Genomic DNA, 17,271 nt, shown 5'->3' with positions numbered 1-17,271 from the left:
CGGGGAGCCGCCGCTCGCCGTGTTGTCTTCTTTTCGTGCAATAAAGAATTGTCATTAGGTTTGCGTGTGGCATGTGCCATTACCCCACCGTAAAACTAAAATTAGCAAAATGTCAGGAATGGAAAGATTGATTCACCAAGATGCAATTATCATTTAAAAGTGCTTGATTGAGGTACTGATGTTCAGTGATTTATTCTGCATACCATATACATAATTAAAGTAGTGTGCTGGAGTAATTTATCAATCTAGTTGCGACTGGAGGGGTGAGGAGGGAACTGCTGGATGTTTGTTTTATTAAAATGCTTCGAGCTCTAGTCCCGCCCCCCTTTTGCAAGAGTGAAACTGATGATTTCTCCAGCTCGCAAGGAAGAGTCAACGGTTCGGGATTGTGCTGGAGAGACGAGGAGGAACAGGCAGAGCGGAGCCAAGGCAAGGACAAAAATCAAATAAAGGGAAAATAAGAAGGCAAGAGGCACTTCATCGGACGTGCTTGGAACCCCCAGCCTGTGCGCCCCCTTCTCCCAGCCACCCCCGCCTCCCCTCCCAATATCCTTCCACCACGCCCCCCGCCCCCCGCCTTTTTACGCGAGGTTTCAAAGGCTGTGAGCGGCTCTCTCTTTCCTATTCGTCTTCTGTCACTTCCTTCCTGGACGCAGTTTTCTGGACGAGTCTGGTTACTTTTAATCCGGCCGGCCGCTGAGAGCCACTTTCTCCTCCTCCACCTCCTCCTCCACCACCACCACCTCCTCCTCCTCCTCCACCTCTTCCACCTCCTCCTCCTCCTCTCCACCACCTCCTCCTCCTCCTCCTCATCCGCCTCCTCCGCCTCCTCCTCCTCCGAGCGGTCTCGGCGCGCGCGAATGCGCGGCCCCGCGCGCGCTCCCCCAGCGCGCTCTCGCGCACACACACATCGTCTCCAGCTCTCTGCTCGCTCTGCTCGCAGTCACAGACACTTGAGCACACGCGTACACCCAGACATCTTCGGGCTGCTATTGGATTGACTTTGAAGGTTCTGTGTGGGTCGCCGCGGCTGCATGTTTGAAATAGGTGGAGAAGCACTTCCAGGCTGGACGAAGTAAAGATCTTGTTATTTTTTTTTTCTTTCTCTCTCTCCCTTAAGAAAGGAAAATTTCCCAAGGACTAATCTGATCTGGTCTTCCTTCATGTAAGTACCTCTGACATTTTTCCAAGAAATAGCACTAGCCTGGGTATTGTCTCTGAAAATCTGCACCAAGATATTCCATGGCACCCCTTGCCTTTTGGAAAGCTGAAGTTTCAGCCTTGTTGTGCCGTCTTTTCGTTAGATTTCCTGGCTTGTTGATAAAAGTAACTTTTTAGATAGTCCTATCCGTTTGCCATCAGCTACTGAGATCGCTCCTGACTCGTTCTTGTCACGCCAATGTGTTTAAAGTTTCATGAAGTTAGTTCACGTCATTAGCATGTTTGATATGGTGGATCCTGTGGAGCCTGGTGAATTCTAATATTTCACAGAATGTTCCGTGACCTTGAAGCACATGCCATAAGATTTAGCAGTTTACTGTGGATAGATGCTCTTATGAGTGCCCCCAAAGACACCGATTTGCTTTGGATTATGCTTCTGAACCACCAATTCTTGAGATTAGTTTGAGCTAAAGCATGGCTGGCTGGCTGGATATGTATACCTTTGTGCATCTCCTTCCTTCCCCAAAGTGATGGCTTGATAGAGAGCTTCTTAATTGACTTGGACCAAAAAAAAATACTATAAAGTAATATTCTGGCCAATTAGCTTATACCTTTCACAGATCCTATTGGGCTTTCAGCTTAGGATGTAGCGCTGTTTAGGTCAAGTCAAATACATAGCCTTTCAAAAACAGGATTAAGTCCCCTAAATTGCCTCTGTTTGGACTTTGGATGAAAGTTACCAAACTTGATAAAGTTTGTCACAAAGGAATTAATTATATCAAAAACATGATTTAGTATTTATTGCTTTATTATATATTATGCAAGTTCTTAAATTTAATACTAATGCTCTACTTTCCAGAATGTGACTACTAAAGGAAATTTTACATCTGAAACATTTTTGACTATTCTAGGTCCAGTGGGTAGCATTTGGGAGGAAAGCCATTTTACTTTATATTTAGTAATGTCTTTTTGTATAAAATACCTTTATATGTAAATGCTGACAGTATAAGTAGAATCAGGCTCTCTGCCAGTTCTTTAACCGGTTCTCAGTAGAGAATTGCTTTGACACAAAGTGGTTTTACTATTGTAAATCTGATACTAACTCTAATAGTAACTGTCTTGTGAAATAGTGTCTGCATATATTTTCTAAGTGCTATAAAAGGAACTCCAGCCACCTCATTATACCAGTCAAAAAAAGTGACCAGTCTCTTTTTCACTGGCACCTTGCAATGGAATTGTGGTTATAGAGTGAAGATGTTTATGTAGAGTATAATAACTCCAATCCCTAGAGACTTGGTAGGACATGGAAATGTGACCACCTGTGAACCCCATTTAACCTCTGTATTGAAGAGTAATTTTCAACTTTAAATGGATTAAAATCTTCAACTTAAAATTATTACATTTATTTTAAATTTTTAAATAATATCAGTATAGGCTAGCATCCGAAAAGTGCTCATCATTTACCAGTATGGCACTGACCTGACAGTTTTGTGTTGTTTCTCCATCGGTTTCAGCTAAATATAGTGCAGTTCAGAAGCCATATCACTGCCTTCTAGTGTACACATGAACTTATATATTAAATTAAAAGAAGTGGTTCTAAAGCAAGTGGACTCTGAACTTGTTAGGTTAAAAATAAGATGTACCTGTCTAATATCCTATCTCTAGAAGAAAAAGCATTTCTGAAATCTCTCATTCTAGTTATAGGAGAGTGCATTTGGCTTTATATCCAACTCATACCTTAATTCTAAGGGTTTCATCAAAATAGTTCAAACTCAGTGTTTGTTTAAAATATGGACCTTCCCCCTTCAGTCAAGTAAAAGAGACTATAGTTGGCAGTTTAATCTGTTGAAGTTTTACTAAACTTTATAAAAATCTGTTTCTTCCCAGTGTCATTCCTATAGCTTTAGAGTATATGTGGCATATTTTCCATACTTCTTACCAAGGACAGTTTTCAGTTGGTTCATTAATTACACTATTTACATTATGAATACTGTATACATAAATGGAATATGTTGAAAGACAATATTAAAGATAAAAATGTTATGAAATAGCAATTTATTTCCTAAGTTTTATAACAAATGTCATTTATCATATAAAGTAAATCTTCTACCTTTCCTGAGATGTTCATACTTTAAAAGTATATCATTCTCTACATTAACTTTTCATAGTAGAAGCCCAAAAATGTTAAATACATGAAATTGAATCAACACGGACTTAGTGTATTTTGCCTCTTTTCTTCTTTGTAAATATATCAGTTTTCAAAATGTGGGGGAAATGGGTCATTTCACTAGCGAAAAACAGTATTTGATGTTCCAAAATTGAATCCTAATGAACCGTCATGTTTTATGTTTTTCAGATTTCTATAAATTTCTTCCTTGGTCATCATTTGACCGAATCCATAAACTGAATAACATTGTACTCATATCTTTCTAATAAGTAATTAATTATATTTAAATTTTTTCTTTTGAAAACCTGATTTGGATAACTCTCCAGCACATTAATATTTTATTTGAAAACTTTCTTCTGTTTATTATACTATAGTTTGTGGTTTTATTTCCCAACTCTTCATGCGGTATATTTTGAGTCTTTGAAATCTCGGAAAGTGACAAAAATGGGGAAATGTAGGCTTGCATTCCAGCAACAACAAAATAGTTCTTCAACAGAGAATCAGGGGTATGATTCAAACATGGTAGAATTTCCTATGCAATTAAAGGTCACAGAGTGGACTTTATAGAGATCATTGAAAAAGTTCCGTTTTTTTTTCTACAAGCACATTCTCTGGGAAAATATCACACAAGTCAATGCCTAAAGCATATAAGAATGTACATGCTCTTTTTATGAATGTTGTGATATCCTGGACACAAAGGAAAGATTGAATCACTGATGTTCATTCCGTGTGCTCCATGTGGAAGGGGAGGTGATTAGGGGCTCCGTCCGCAGCACTGCACTTTAGTCTGGTGGGCGCTTGGTCTGCCTTGTGCACTGAAAAGCCTGAGTGTTCACTGAGCTCTGTCATTTTTAGGAAATCAAACCAGTTTGCAGAAGTGATTCATAAGACTAGAAGCGACAACATTGTCACTGCACCTTACAAAAGGCGAATTACGCAGTTCACGTGTTATTTTGATAGGTCAGAGATAAAAGCTGATTGTTGGGAATGACAAGATACTCCAATTACAAATGACTGTCAGAGAAGTGTACCGCAACCCTGTTGCTTCATCTTTATGAAGAGCCATTCAAAAGGGAAATCTCAAGTTTTCGAATGACAGGCTTTCAATAGTGAAGTAAGAGAAAATGCCTTTTTTTTTTTTGTAAATGTCTTCATTGCCTGCATTTTAAGTTCTGTCACAGAACTTCTGGATTCTTATGAGAAGCAATTAAGATCAAGCTCAATAAATACCATTAGGTGTTTTCAGAGGTGTTAAGAGAGGACAAAACAATATGCAGAAATAATATATATATGTCTGGTATAAGTAACTGAGCAGAAAATGCAAAGTAGTCAAGAGCCATTATGTTATTCTCTCACCAAAAATATTCCCCATAAAATACATAAATGTAATGATGGACTCATATATTACCTTTATTTGAAGTAGATTTTGGTAGATCAGTATTGGTCGGATGATTTTATATAGATAAATATATTTCATGTATGTTATATGGAGATCATTCTTTAGAGCAAAATACACTGTTTTGAGCATTTATTAAAGAGAATTAAGCTTTTGGTTTATCTAATAACATTTTGAAAACCCCAACTTCTTACATATCCAACTTTGCAATAATTTCTTGCTTCTTTAAAAATTGAGGTTCTTTTCTACCCAACTGATGCCTCCTAGTGTTTCACACAATAAAACACTAATGAGTCACTCATAAATGTAAACATTGTATTTTCATTGCCTACTTCTTCTATTGATACATAAAATTAATATTTATGTATTTAATTTTCTGTGCATGATTATAAGGTATGAAATTCTAGTGAATGAGATGTTTCATCTGAGTGGATTTATGGCACATACTTCCAGGTTTTCTTTGATCATAACAATATCTTACAAGTTTTAATAAGTTGTATTACCTTCAGTTCCAGTTTATATATTCACTGTTAATTAGTCACTCCTATGCCAAGTGAAAGACATAGGCAGAATAGCAAAGTTTCCATTTTGCAGGCCTGGAAATTAAAGAGCCGAGTTTATCAGTGAATGCCTGATGAACATACCAGTGGTACTAACTATTCCATTTAAATACTAAACTGTCTTAAAAGAAAATTTTGACAAATGTGCCTTTACCTTTCCATACTTATTATAAAATTGGAATGAAATAAAGGTATTTAAGGAGATAAAAGTAAAGATCCATGCATAAAATCCTGCACATATAGAATACCTCAATTCCTGTCTTGGGAATATATGATATTCCATAATAGAAGGAAGACTTGTTAGAACATAAGTTTTCATGCCAGACAGATAGTCTTAATGAGGTAGCAGTTAGTGGATATCAACTTTGGTGTAACTTATCTCTTTAGGGTGTAGAGTGAAGATTGTCAATATTCTTGCATCTTTGTGTTTTCAAAAAGCTTTTTGATTCTATTTACAAGGGTGGATACTTAGTTTCTGAATAGTTTTTCTTTAGATGTTTATAGATGGAGTCTCAAGTTCAAACGATGCGCAAAAAAATAGAGCATATATGAAACTTTGCCTGAGTTCTTACAACATGTCTGAGCATAGGACATTTATAAGCCACTTCTCCAGCCCAGAACAGGTGTATTCAAATGCAGACCCTAGACTGAATATAGTTAGTCTGTATTACTTATAAACGTGTCCTTTAGTCCTCTTTATTCCAAACATAGCCCTTTAACTATTTGATTTTCTTTTAAGATTTTCAAGTTTGGTCAATACTATGCTATTACAATTCTTTGCATGTTGGATCCATTTCAAAGAATGTAAGGGGGTGTGTTCTCGGTTCAAGGAAGCAAACATGTAGAAAGGGGTGGACCTTTCCCACAAGAGCCACATTTCTTCCCTTGGAGAATTGAAGCAAATATGCAGTGTGTAAGTGAATAACAGCATGAGAAAAAAAAGCAGAATTTCTAATGGTCTTCTGTAGTTAGTGAGCAAGGGAAACTCGGTGGGTTTTTTTTTAAGTACTTCTTATTGATAACCTTTCTCACACTAAATGCTGAAAGAGTTTTTGAAAGTTTTGTATATTTAATAAAATTTTACTCTCACAAAGTGAGCTAGAATTAATTTTGGTCGTGTTGAAATAAGAATTCAACAATAACAACCTTATTTTACAGACATACTGGGGCATAAAGAAATAAAAGGCTCTTTACTGTTTAGTAGATAGCATCGGTATTCTTATTTAGTTATTTCCATTTGTGTATAACAAAATTCTATCACAAAATACAACATTGTAGAATATAAGCTTAAAATTATATGATATGGCATTAGCTTCCATTTCTTTGTTATTTTTAGCTTTAACTATATTTTTAAATGTCCATATACCTATTCAGTATGGTAGTTATATTTCTTACAGAAGTGTATTTTGGGGTTTTAGGTGATTATATGAGTAGTATTTTTTGTCATCACCATAATACATTTGTTGTACATTGTCATTCTTTTCCCAAAGTTAAATTTTTATATTTGATTTTAAAATACTGTCAGTATAAACAAAGTTCAAAATTCACATGAAAACCATTTTTTGATTGCATTATAAAGGAAATTGGTGACATTACAAGCCATAAAAACAGTCAACCTATTACGGGCAGATTTCTACAGGAATCATTACTCTTTAATAATGCAGATGTTATAGAGACTTTATTAATTCTTAATGTTGTAAATTTGAAATGAATGGAGCAATGTTGTTCATCCTGCAAGTGGTTGCAATTCATGTAGAATGACAGTGCAAATCTGCAAGTAATGATTTAAATAAAATAGCTTAAACTTGTTTTTAGGGTTTGGAAAAACTGATCTAAGAAACAGTTCCCATGAAAACCTGCTTTTTTCCAGATAGCATCATCCTGGGCATGGTCTGGTTTTCCTCTGTCTTGGTGGCAATTATAACATGCACGTGAAGAATTCATAAAAAATGTTCTTTGAAACTATGGATATATAGCATATTGACCCAGACAGTGGGAGATGCACTTTTTTAAGTTAGAGGGCAAGGTGTTTTTTTAAACAGCTAATTGCCCTTCCTCTTTCTCCTCACTTCATGTCTGTAATTCTTTCTTTCATCAAGTTAGAATGATAGCATGAAAATGTATCTTTTCCCGAACCCGAAGATAAGCAGCTTTGACATAGATATGCTTGTTTATTTGCAAAATTAAAAAATAGATTCACTAATGTAAATAAGTGGAGACAGACCAGGAAATTCGTCTACTACATAAGAGAGTAAACATGGCTTTATTAAAGCCATTTAATTAATTGTTGACCATGCATAAGGTGTACCACCAAGGTTTATTATGGAAAGCAAGTATTATTGCTTAATGTAACATGAGGGATTGGGATTTCTTTAAAGTAATTTTGAAGATGTGATTATTTAGCAGAAATATTCACTGGAGCATTTTATTTTTAGAAATCATGGTCAACAAGGAAGCCTTTATAGGACCCACCACCTAATTGCAATCCAAAACTCTTTAATGAATGAACGCACATGCACACACACACACACACACACACACACACACATACACACATATTTTAAGAATTTAGTGGTCCTATCTTTTAAATTTTTTGCTGTGTTCCTTATACCTGAACAGAAAGATGTGTCGGAGCTGACATTTTAAGTTATATCCCTCATGTAGGTGAATGGTAAAGGTACCATTTAACTCAAATAACTTTGTGGAAAGGTAGTTTGAAGAGTGTAAAAAGGGAAGGATAAAATTAAAAAGAAAAACTCCAGTGCCTATAGTTTCGGCTCTTTCTTTTTTAAAACAGTAATTACACAGAATAAAGATAGGAAAATAAACTCTTTTAATTCTTTGTAATATCCTCAGCTTCTGAGGTAGAATGCTGGTGTATTTTTCTTTCTGAATGTGCAGGGCAGCTAAGCTACAAAATGAGAACTTCCTGGCTCCAGACCAGGTACAGTGCACGGTGCCACATCATAAACTTCCCCTCTTCTGTCTCCGAGTGATTTCAGCCCCCAGTAATGTCCTTTTTTTCCCCTGGCATAGGCTAAGGAGCAAGGGCCTTCTTCCTGAGCAGTTGCTTTGGGAAAGGAAAAACATAATGTTTCCCTTCTGTAACTTGAAAATTTTGCCTCTTAAATCACTGAGACATTAACAGCTAAGTGGATTCAGTGTGTTTCCTAACCCCTACAAAAGCAGTTTAAAATGCATAAAACAATAGGTAGAAGATAGAAAATGAGGCCTCGTACCTACCCCTACCCTCCTCCTGCACAGGCAGATCCAATCAAATCTCTGTATTTTTTTGTTTTGCAGAGGCAAAAAAATAGAATGGTTTCTTTTCAATGAATTCAATGTACATTATAGGTCAGATGTTAGGTAATTTTGTGTTGCAAATTAACATTGAGTGTTTTTGTACTTATCTCAGGGAAATAGCAATGTTCCACCACAATTTGTGACTCTACAGTAATTTTTTTATTGATAAACACATTTTTAATGATGACTAGGTCAAAATACAAGAGTACAAAAAAGAAAATGTGACTTTAGTTTTCAGGTTTAGTTTATGCTCTTCATTTGCAAAGTAAGTAGTGTGCTTATTGCGAGGCAAAATAAATCAACCAAGGATTTACACAATATTCTTTGTATCTGTATCTATAGTCTCAAATATCTTATACAATAAAGTTTAAAAACTGTTTCAGATGATCTTTACTTACCAGTTACGTTTTCAGCGGTTACCAATACAAGCTTTTAAAACCGGTTCAAATATAATTTTAGGTACCATGCTCCTATAATCAATAGCAGAATTCTTATTTGTGTAAGGTGTAGTCAAATTATTGTCATCACACCATTCTAAAACTGGCTTTCTTATAGCAATGCATTTCTGCAAAGCAGAAGTGGAAGTCCTAAGTAGAAAGTGTTAGTACATAATAAATATTCAACCTTATTTTTAAACTAAATTATTGATTTGGCTCTATAAAAACAGTGTATACATGTTATTTAGCCGTTAACCCACTAACCCGATTATTGTCTCTATAAAATTTAGCAAATCAGACCAACTGTTCAGTGTAGTTTTATTTCTCTTTAGGAGAATATAAGTAAGAAATATAGTTTTAATTATGTATAAAATACCCAGCAATTATTTTTTCTGTGGGTACCATTGTTTCCTAATGAAGTGTCAAGAAAACACAACACATTGAGAATGTAAAAAGTAGCTCTTGAGAGTATAGTTACAATGGCTTATTCTTACCATAGGTGTTATGAACAAGCCCCCCCCCCGCCCCCATGTCTGGCACAGTTTCAAGGCCCATTAGCAAGGGGACAAATGTTAAACTTGATTTTATTCCATATATTAGTATATATTGGAGTCAGTACATTTTTTATGTTGACTTCTTACAATTTAAACATTATATCAAAAAAGCCAAATTTAATTGAAACTGCACTTATTTACAATATGGTACAGCTGCTTCATCTTTCCGGAATACCCCTGGTCCATACGATAATTAGTATCATCAGCCCTTGATAAACATGTTAGACATCATCTGAGTTTTCAGTTCTTTAGTATTATAGTGGATGAATTTTTTAATAGAAAATAAATTGATACAGAAATTGATATCTAAATGTTATAAAACTATTACTGATTAAAATAGTCCTGTAGTGGTGATTTCATGGGCTGAGAATTAAAATTATTTTAGGCTGTCAATCAAAACAAATACATTTTTAAGGCAACTAATTTTTATTCATACTTGAAGAGTGTTCTTAAGTTGCTGGGGTGGTCTTTAAAGGTTTTATGATCTGTAGATATAGTAGATCTTTCTTCCTTTCTTCTGTAATAGTTAAGATTTGAAAATGGTATAAATCGAGATCTAATTCAATCAGGATAATTTTTTCTTATTACACAAAAACTAGTAAACCTTTATCAAAAGACTCCTTTGAGTTAGAGACTGACTACAGTTATCTAAAATGCTTCAGTTTTTCTTTTACGCAACTGAAAGAGTCACTTTCCACGATGACATTAATAGATTAGCTGAGGACCAGAAAGATTCTCAGTTCCATGTCTTATTTCCCTGTGTTCCCCAGGTTGAAATGAAATGGCAGGACCCTTCTAGGACTGCTTGATCTTTCTTGAGTTACAGTGAGTTCTCCATGATCCGTACCACCCGCCCAGCCCCACCTTCTCCCTTGTTTATTGCTTCAAAATTTAATGAATTCTTTTACTTCAAGATTTTCCCCTCATTTTTTTATATTCTTGGATTTTTCTCCTGTGTTCTCTTATTGCTTCAAAATATTTGGCATTGTGAAAATAAGTGCATTTTTAACTTGAATGCACATGTGATGTCATAGATTGTCTCAGATGTTAACTTATCTCCTGACATTTGGAGATTGGTGTGCTGCTTTCATAACCCAATGTCATTTTACAAAAGAGCTCGAGACTCTGATCTTGAAACAGAGAAAACTCCGGATCCTGTCTTTGTAGGAACCACTAATAGCTTTAGAGTTGGTAAAAGTACATTCATGACAAAAATGTATAGACTCGTAATAGTTACTAATTAAAAACACAAACTTAAGATTTTTATGATATTCTGTGAGATACTGGCCCAAAGCTCCAAGGGCTGTGTGTGTGGTGATGGTGTGAGGGTGATAGGCATGGAAGAGCAGAGAGAGTGAAAAAAATAATCAGGAGAGAATGAAGAGGAATGCGAGAAAAAAATAAATTTTTGATGAATAGACATAAATTGAGATTCCATTGCCATACTTAAGATCATTTTTCTAATTCTTCGTGTATGTGCTGTTAGACAAGTTCATGTGCCTTAGACAGTTAATTGTTTAATAATAAACTAGAATCAGAATCCAGCCTTTCATTTATCGGTGATTTAACTGATGGAAAACCTCAGTTTCAATATCTGTAAAATGGGGCTAGTAACACCACCTATCTCTGAGATGTGTTGTAATTATTAAACCAGATAGATAATATATATATAAGATTCAATGTAAGTGATCAGGAATTAAGAAATTATACAGAATGCTATACTTTTAGCAGTTTTATCTTCCTACCAGTAATGATCATTTAAAATGCTTGCTGGGATAATTATTTTGAATTTTACCAGTAATACTTTCACAGCATTAAAATTGGGTCATTCTCCGAGCAAGTTTCTCATTCCATCTGATGCTATGTGAGGTCAAGGCTAATGATTTCTAAGTATGAAATATAATCTTTCTTTAAGAAAATCAAAACCTTTCACAGATATGATGTTATTAAAAGATATATTAGTTTTAGAAATGGAAACAAAGAGACAAAATTATTTCAACCATGAGTTTCAAAAGTCATTTATTAAGAGTTCTGATTGCCAAATAGATACTTATTTTTACTAAACCATCCATTTGTAGGAAGTGCTTGAGATACAGACTTTTGGGGATGATTACAATGATGAAAATTCCTCAACAATAATTCTCAGATTTTTTCCTTAGCATTGATACTTTTTACTTTTGAAATTACATCAGTATTTTTAAAATTTCTCTTATCACAGTGCAATTTTGATTGCATGTTGAAATAGAATTAGTTCATGAAAAATGAGTGTCACCTTACTTAACTTTACATTCCTTTATAATCATTCTTATATCTAATTGTTATTATAGATATTTTTGACTAAAGTAATGAGTCACATTTAGTCACAAAAGTAAAATGCACTTTTTATTTGAAATGTTAAAATTAATGAAATGGCAGTCATCCTTTTTCTTTATAGGTTTCAGGGATTGTTTCAATTATTGTTTATCAACTTTGAGGTGATGGGTGAGTTAACGTATTAATTTGGGCATGTCTCTTCTCCTGAGAATAAAGATAAAGTAATATAGAAAATGCTCAGTTATGCCTGTTGATTGCACCTTTTGATAGCACAGATAATGAATTTAAGTAAGATGTGAATGAAAATTGGAATATTTCTGGTATTAGAGTCTGTTTACCACTTTACGGTTCAGCTTTTATAGCTTAATTTCACAGGGAAATTTATATTTTGGGTGGCAGGTAAAGTTGATGAGAGAGACCTGTTCTATTTAGACAGCCTGTGGGGCTCCATCCACCTGAAATTATTCTCACTCTCTTGAATAATGCCCCTCTAGTGTGCACCTTGCACTTCAGCTTTCTTTTCTAGCCTGTTTTAATGCCTGACTAAAGAGTGCTCAGTGCAAGGAATACTTGCAGAGTGGACTTCCCTATGGTAAAACAGCATGGACAGCTCCCAACACTGCAATCAAGGATGCCTCTAAAAGCTTTAATTTAAAAATAATAATAATAATAATAAGTCTGCGTGAAGATGATGGAGCCCTCTAAGGCACATGGGCTTAGAGAATTATTCCCATCTGCACCCCCTCCCCCTGCTTACTAGCCCTTTCCAGGGTTATGATTACTGGAAAATGGCTGTTAATCACCAGATTTTTTTTGACTGCAGCTGCTTCAGTCAGACTACTAATCTATTAAACAACTTCATCTCCAGTTTAAAATTTGCATTGTATACTGTATAGAATAAATTTTCATTGTAATCACAGAATCCAAGAGAACTTCCTGATAGGATTTATAGAAGCACACTTGCTTTTATGTATGGACTTCTTACTGCTATTGAGGCAACTGTTTAAACAATGCTATGGTTGATCAGCATAAAATAAAATATTGTAGCACTATTGAGCGCAAGCACAATTGACAATAGTCACATTTGCAGAATATTTGATTATAGCTTCTTTAGCACTTGGCAATATAGTATCTGCACAATTCAACACTTAACCCAGATATTTAAAATTGGACCTGAACCTCAAGGGTTTTTGAAAGTTAAGCATTCTTTTACCATACAGTGGTGGGGAGATTTGGCTTCTTTATCTAACTTATTGCCTATTACATTTGCCATAATTTGAAGAAATAATCCAATACCGAAGTCAATATTTGATGTTAAAAGTAGACAAAGCAGCTCAAAATTTCAAAAGACTCTTTTAAAGCATTCTTAGATGTAAAATTGACAGGCTTCAGAGGTGGTTGGATAAAGTTCATCATGTTGGAAAGAATGTTTCAATTAAAGTTGAGCACTTTCTCTTCCAGGTCTTTTTTTCTCCATTTTTATTTGCTGTGCCAAGGTATCCATGTGCATTTTTCCACTGTCATCTGGCTCATTCCCAGCAGATGCACACAATCTGTTCTGCTGTCACTAACAGGGTTCGGTTTATGAAAAGAATGTGTCAGAACATGCCACTATAGTCACTTTTACAGGTTTTTTTTAAGAGTAACTGAGAATATATGCATTGCCCTAGTTTTATTGTACTCAGCGCTAAAGAGATTTCTAAGAAAGTTTTATAATATTGATAGGCCAAAGGTTTCTTCCAAACATGTTTTTGACAAAATACTTTTCTTTCCTGAAAGTTCACAAGCATTTTAAGAAGAACAAAATATATTGATTGTACTTAAATTTAAGAGTAGTTTTTTTTACAAGAATGTTTCAGGTAAACCAAGTATGTATATATATATATATATATATGTGTGTGTGTGTGTATACATATGTATACACACACATATATGTGTTTTGGGGTTAGGTGATCAACTATATCGTTAATAAGTATCTGTCATGTGATAGAGTCAAACCTCTTCTATTCAAAATAAGACTATGATACAATGTGATATACTGTTTAGGCTAAAGTTAAAATAGTTTATTTGAAGTACTAGATAATATTGGTTCCTTGGGTTTTTACTATCAGAATGTTAAGCCAAAAGTGTTTAAACTATCAAACACAATCTATTCCTGCAAAGACAGTTAATAAATCATACTTTCTCAAAATGATACCATTTTACTTGTAGGTGTTTGTGTTTTAAAAGTGTAGTTAAAAAGAAAAGGCCTGAATTTACCTGTTTCTTAAATTTACCCTGTTAATTTCCTAGCCACTATTCTTAATAAAAATTCAGGATTTTTGTGGTTATCTTCATAGAAAATAGTTACATGATTCTATATAAATCTTAACACCTTCAGTGGTGCCCTATGTTTCTGAAATGGTGAACTTAATGCATATAATTAGCAGAATTAGAGATTTAAAATTTTACAATGTATCGTTAGTTGGTAAAGACCACATATACTTTTGGTACATATATCATGTAAACATATATATCACATAAATATGTTATGTAAATGGATAATTGACCTGTTTACATTTTATGTATACTTAATTTTATTTAAACATCTTCCAAAAGGTGTTTAAATGTATGTAAGTGCTAATTTAAAAATTTTCAAAAAGGATTTATGCGAAGAGAAACTCATAACACAGGAAATGTGCACATTTTAACATAATTTGTGTCACATGAGTGAGAAATTAGTATTATTCATTCTAATTGTGAAACTATATTCATATATTATCACTTACAAATTAAGAATTTAGGCTGGCTCTCAAGCCATGTTCTCTCTTGAATGTGTCTTGCTTGTCTATAAGTTTCTTTGATTATCTATTTCACTCTGAAGAAACCTGTGTTCTCTCGTGAACACACACTTCTCCCTTACTGTCCCCTCACATCTTTCTAAGTAAGTTTCAATAAAAACTGTCTTATTTCATAGAAAATTCAATTAAGGATTTATTATATACATATATATTAAAACTATGTATAAGATTTCTACAAAAGAAAATTTATGAAACACATTTTGGTTTTGTCTTTTGGGCCACCACATCTGAGAGTGCTCAAGGCTCACTCCTGGCTCTTCTCTCAGGGATCACCCTGGAAAGGCAGAACCGGATGGAGTTCTGGGGATCCAACCCAGGTCAGCTGCTTGCAAAGCAAGCACCTTACCCCCCATCTCTCCAGTTCTCATGAAATATAGTGTAAGCCACAAATTCTACCATAAATTTTTCTGATTGTGAAATTGATAGATTCTAACATAAGATTACCCAACTTCATCTATAAATTAAGTGATCTTTTTGAAATGTATTAACATAGTAGTTAAGAAATTAACTTAAAATTTATTGACTCTTGACACGTCATAAAAATTAATTGCTCAATTCTGTCTCAAGTTGCATTACATGGTTGGTAAAGTAAGCTTTCATAATAACTAGAGGGGAAGAAATGAATCCTCATTCATTATGTTTCAAATATGGCAGTGTACACCTGTCATGTTGTTTTTGTAGTGTTTATACGAAGCGAACATAGGTCATATATTTATGATAGGTCATAAAGGGCAGACCCTTGTGTCACCTTTTTATGCAAGAATTTTGATTTTTTTCAATCCTGTTATCTTACTTTTTCTTGAACTAAAAAAAAATCTATACCACTGGCCAGGATCTAACTCAAGAGGCCGAGCATACACTTATCACGTGCCTTTACCAAAACCTCTGGGTACTTTCCTGGACCCTGAGCTCTATTAGTATGACCCCCCCCCAAAAAAAAAACTATTACACCAAGAGCCATAGGTAGTTGAAGTGAAAAGAATATTGACTGGGATTCTCTCACTCAACAATTCAGTGAAATCAATGGGACTCTCTCACTTAAAGCCATCACTGGTGGGCCTGGAGATAGAATTACCATGTAGGTAACTAAATGATAGACCTCACTTTGCTAACCGGCAGCTGGTAGTTTCAAAAAGTTGCACAAGAGAGAACAAACAGAATTGTTTCTGTTCCCATGACTTTAAGGCAAAACTCCATCAGTAAATTTATTTTATACTTATCCTAAGTGACTAATCCGATGACTAATCCTTAAAATCCTCTATCACTCCAAGTGTAAATACAATTCTAAGTTCACAGGGGGAGTTAAGCTTACTCCTTTTTGTGAGAGTCACAGAACTTGCAAAACCCTATAAATACTTTTAAATACCAGATATTCTAAAACGATAGGCTTTTAAATATATATATGTATTCAGTGATATCCTATGAAAATAATTTCTTTTTTTGTAATTATGGAATAATTTTAAAACTTAGTTTCCCTGACCCTCTGTGATATAAACTGTGATATGAACTAACTTTTACATCTCAAAAAATACTTAAAAATTTTTACCAATTGCCTTAACTTTCCATCCTTGGGGAGTATCGCTCCTCTGTGCTACTGGGAGGTAATTCTTGTTTTGCATTTGCTTAGTCATAGACCTTTTTGGAGCAAAAACAGATCATTTTTGTAGAGCTGTCCCCAAAATATGTATTATTCATAGCCTGAAAAACCCATCAAAGAGTCTTACTGCACGCGTAATGATAGCTTGGACTGCGCTGACCAGAAGGCTCTCCACTCGGCTTACTTGGGAGAATTTAAAGACAGTTGTATCCTTTCTCCCATCTGCATCGACATATGTTGACCAGTTGGTTTTCACATCTTGTTGGCTTGGTGGTTGGAAGGAAGACTGATCTTCTGTAAATACAATTGGTACTTTCAGCTATGACTTAGGAATTCTTTCACTTTAATCCAGCATCACCTCTCAAGATACCTCTAATAAGTTTAATAACTTTAATGATATGTGTAAAAATCTCGTGCCATTAATTTGAAATTAATTATAACTTTTAGATAATAATCATGGCTAATTATAACTTTTAGATTATAATCATGGCTTACATTTTATCAGTTTACTCTCTCAGAGTTTATTGGGGTAGTGTTCTAAGATTTAAGAACTTTCAGCCACAGTTACTCTATTCCTCAAAAACTACTGACTTCAAATAAGTACAAATAAGTGCTTTTCAGATGAAAAAGTTGAGGCAAAGTAAAAGAAATTAAGCATCCATCTAAATGTATTCACTTTGTTTATAATGACATGGCAAATCCTTAACCAGATAGTAAATTTCTATTCTTCACTAAACCCAAATCTATATACTTTATCTAGCAGCTAGAGAAGAAAAAGAAAATGACTCATAAAAAGAAAAAGAAACTGAATTTTATGTTGCATCTTTGGAAAAGGTGTTCAGTAACCCCGTTATAACATATATGTATATGTTGTTTGTATGATAATTTAATGTGTTTTAAGAGAAGTGAATTAATTCTCAGTCTATGATATACCTATTGTTAT

The 17,271-nt window shown here is 34.5% G+C and overlaps 1 protein-coding gene across 7 annotated transcripts in view; it reads left to right on the top strand.

The window, feature by feature from the left end:
* Positions 1 to 558: 558 nt before the first annotated feature.
* MEF2C (myocyte enhancer factor 2C) overlaps positions 559 to 17,271 on the top strand; it is a 156,386-nt gene continuing 139,673 nt past the window's right edge. For 2 of the 7 annotated variants that reach the window (XM_004613068.3, XM_004613067.2), the window contains exon 1: positions 571 to 1,165. The gene's annotated coding sequence lies outside the window, so the exon portion shown is untranslated. Of the gene's footprint in view, positions 1,166 to 17,271 lie in introns of all 7 variants that reach the window. The other 5 variants (XM_055132871.1, XM_055132883.1, XM_055132891.1 and 2 more) reach the window with 5 other exon arrangements.

This window comes from Sorex araneus, chromosome 1 (genome assembly GCF_027595985.1).
Source record: "Sorex araneus isolate mSorAra2 chromosome 1, mSorAra2.pri, whole genome shotgun sequence".
NCBI classification, from domain to species: domain Eukaryota; kingdom Metazoa; phylum Chordata; class Mammalia; order Eulipotyphla; family Soricidae; genus Sorex; species Sorex araneus.
This window is presented reverse-complemented; position numbering and strand designations above follow the sequence as displayed.